At 47.4% G+C, this 3610-nt stretch overlaps 1 long non-coding RNA gene across 1 annotated transcript; it reads right to left on the reverse strand.

Moving 5' to 3' along the window:
* Nucleotides 1–584: 584 nt before the first annotated feature.
* LOC138731497 (uncharacterized) lies at nucleotides 585–2927 on the reverse strand. The gene is made up of 4 exons (XR_011339170.1): nucleotides 2863–2927; nucleotides 2540–2604; nucleotides 2363–2425; nucleotides 585–632 (listed from the first exon to the last, which is right to left on the reverse strand). It is a non-coding gene; the product is annotated as an uncharacterized lncRNA (long non-coding RNA).
* Nucleotides 2928–3610: the final 683 nt, after the last annotated feature.

Raw genomic sequence — 3610 nt, forward strand, 5'->3', positions numbered from 1 at the left:
ACCTCAACTACTCTTCCCATTCCAAAGGCAGCCCACGTGGCACCTACAAAAGAGAAACACACAGCTGAGTTGCTCTGTCAAACTTGCCTCTTGGACATCTGTTCAGACAACAGCCTCCTCACCTCTTGGACCATTTGTCTATGCGAAGCTTCACCCCTCTAGGCTGCGTGTAGCACCTACAGAAGATAAAGCAAAAGCACACCTGCTCAGATACTACCCTAAAACAAGGACAGCCCACTGTCCTTATTCCCCAGCTCCTGCTCCCTTACCTTAACTGCTCCCCACCTCGGGCACCACCATCTTCTCCTCTCAATTTCAGGCTTACGCACCACCTGTAATACACAAACAGCAAGGAAGGCTTGTGAATCCATAAACTAAGACATGTGAGCAATAACTGCTTCTTCACGTAACTCACCGTTGCTGTCCTTCACTGACATGGCTCCCAGACCGGTATTCCATTTTGCTCATTGCTCTGTATCTCGAAAGACAAAAAATATAACCAAAACACAATTACTAACTGTGTAGGTACAAATAATACCTAACTGCTGACTCAGCAGCCAACCCACCTGGTTATGGGAATTTACCCCCGATTCAATGGTCACCCTTTGCAGCCAGACCCGATGCCTCTGCACCTGTAAAACTCAACATTCAATAACTCACCCCCAGACTCAAGAATAACTAAACAATTCCACACGCTGCTTTGATTCAGGAATACCAACTCTTCTTCACACAACAGCCAGGCAGAAAAAAAAAAAGATAAAATCAAATCTTAACAACCGTACACACCAGATCTATTGCCCCGAGAATTTAACCTGCCCTACCGACACGCCAGCAGCATATCTCAGATGACTTTGGTCATTCCCTCTGTGGCTGCACAACCAACCAAAAATAATTCTCCTCACCCCATATATATCTATGACTACTTGCTCTGTAATGCACCGTGTAGCCTCACCCTTCAAAGTCTAACTATATGGAAATATCTAAAGACAGAATTTCACTGCTATTCTTCTGCTAACTACCGTTTCTTTAGCTCAGGCAGAGCAGCTCCAGCCAGATACAAACGTGCACAGACTGACTCTGCACAGAAAACCAACGATGGGATGCAGAAACAAAAAGGAAAGTCAGTAAGAATGACTCTCAAAAGAGAGCTGGCACTGGGCAAGAAGATGTAGGGAGCTGCAAGAAAGATTGTCAGCCCTTGAAAAATGGAAGACTGTGGCCCCTTAAAGAGACTTAGCCACAATTAGAAGGATGTGAGGCTGAGCCCTGCTTAAAGATGCAAAACAGTATGTATGGAAGAAGTCCCAGAACAGGGATTTAAGAAAACGGAACAACGAGGGCTGAGGATGCTGACATGTCCTGCAATGCCTATGCAATAGGAAACTGACCGCAAATTGCCAAAAGGCAAGACCTATCTGCGCTTTAAGATCACAATGCAAGAGAACCGGTGCCCGATCGGCACCTTACTAAGAACAGACATCCAAGAGTCCAGAGATGACACGTGGCTCAAATGCAAAGATGACATCAAGACCTGCAGAAGATTTAAGACACAGCAGAGTCTACATAGTCTAAACAACGAGACAGATACAGGCTGGAACTGCCCTGCCTGGCACACGCTAGCTTGGGGCTGAAAGTTAAACCCCTCTCCAACCTTGTAACGAGGCATACTCATCTTGCACAACCCTCTACCCTATGCTAAATCCCCTCCCTGCAATTCTCAACATTATGCCCTCTTCCTGGCCCAAAACCACAGCCCCATTTACTTTCTGAGGACCGAGGGCCTGAAGCCATCCTTGGCAGAAAAAACTCAAACTGCATCAACTAACTGGAAAAATCCTGCACAGTCACATCGTCCTGGACTATAATCGGCAAAAAAAAACCAGACAGAAAACACAATGCCAAACCAGCATCACACCGCTCGCTGCAAACATCTTGTACTACACCCACTGCAAAACTGCCAAGGCATTCTGCTCACCTGTTCAGTGCCAATTCAAACATGGGATGCTGCAGTCATCACCACCTGGGGCACTTCAGGTAGACAGAAAATTCACTATTGTGCTTCTGAGAAATCAGTCCCATGCTCCATCTCTCTACTCCCCAGTTCACCTCAACTGCTCTTCACATGCTAAAAGTGGACCACACAGCATCTACTAAACCAAAGGCCAATGTTCAATGGAGTTGCTGTGTACTACGGGGTTCTAACACACCTATTTGAACAACCTCCTCAGCTCTCAGACCACATGTCAGCATGAAGCCTCACCCCTCTGAGGCTGTATTTGGCACCTGCCACAGAAAAAGCATGCTTATGTACTACGCTAAAGCACAGGCTGCCTCAAGCGACGCCCATCTCCCACTGCGTTACCTTGACTGCTCAGATGCCCAGCTTCCCTCATCCTCTGTGGCTGTGTTGAGGCTCGAGCTCCACCTGTAACATACAAACAGCAAGGATGATTGTAACTTCATGGAATAAAACCAGCACACAGTAACTGATCATACAGCCACCAGTTACATTTCCCTACCGACACCACAGCCAACTCACCTCACTATGACACTGTACCCACTACTCCATCAACAGTCTTTGGCACACAAGTCATCCCTCTGAATCTGAAAAAAAGACAAAAAAAAGAAGTTACCCTGTCACTCAGTGAAAACTCACAGTACCAGACCTCTTGCTTTATCTCAGCACAACCATCTGTACTGCGCATTACAGCCAAGCAAAGCTAGTCCACAATCAAACCCAAACATGAATTGCCGCTCCCTTGACGTTGAAACCCCTTTGCTACCCCTCCCACTGCCTTCTCCCATGCAGTTTTGGTTGTCCCCTCTGAGGCTCCAGAAACTAGCAGAAACTACCCTCCTCACCCACCACACCTAGGGCTTCTAGTTCTGCAAAGTAATGGACGCTCCTAGACCGCAAAGTCTAGTCACATCAAAATGTTAAGCACACAATCGGGCCACTACACCTCTGCTGACTCTTATCACCTCATCTACACACCAGGCAGAGCAGCTCCAACCAGACACAAATACACACAGAACACCAACACACACAAGACAGATATCGTGAACCGGGGACAGAAGAAGAGTCGTGGCGACAAGGAGGACTCCGGGACGAAGCATGCCAAAAGGCAAGGCAATGGACAGGGCTCTGAGGGAGAACCTACAGCAGCCCTGGAAAAGTGAAGAACCACGCACGGTTCCAAAGAGATATGGCCACAACTGGCAAGATGAACGGGCAAGAAGCCCCTTTTAAAGGCCTAAAGATGCAGAGGATGCACGGAACAAGTCCCATAACAGGGATCCAAGAAAATGGATGAATAACTATCCCAAATGGCGAAGTGGGCTGCGAGGCTGCAGCAAAAGACAACTGAGTGGATTCTTCTGAACACAAGACTGATCCAGATCTTAGGAGCATGATGTGCCCATTCAACGCTGCCTTGATGAGTACAAGCATTCAAGACCCTAGAGATTCCGCTCAAGGCACATCCTACGTGCCTTTAAAGCAAGAAAACATCAAGACCTGCAGAAAGTTTAAGACACAGCACGGTGACTACACAAACTAGATCACAACAGACACAGGCTGGAACTGCCCTGCCCATGCAGGTTTTGGCCT

Source organism: Phaenicophaeus curvirostris, chromosome 27 (assembly GCF_032191515.1).
Source record: "Phaenicophaeus curvirostris isolate KB17595 chromosome 27, BPBGC_Pcur_1.0, whole genome shotgun sequence".
NCBI lineage: Eukaryota > Metazoa > Chordata > Aves > Cuculiformes > Cuculidae > Phaenicophaeus > Phaenicophaeus curvirostris.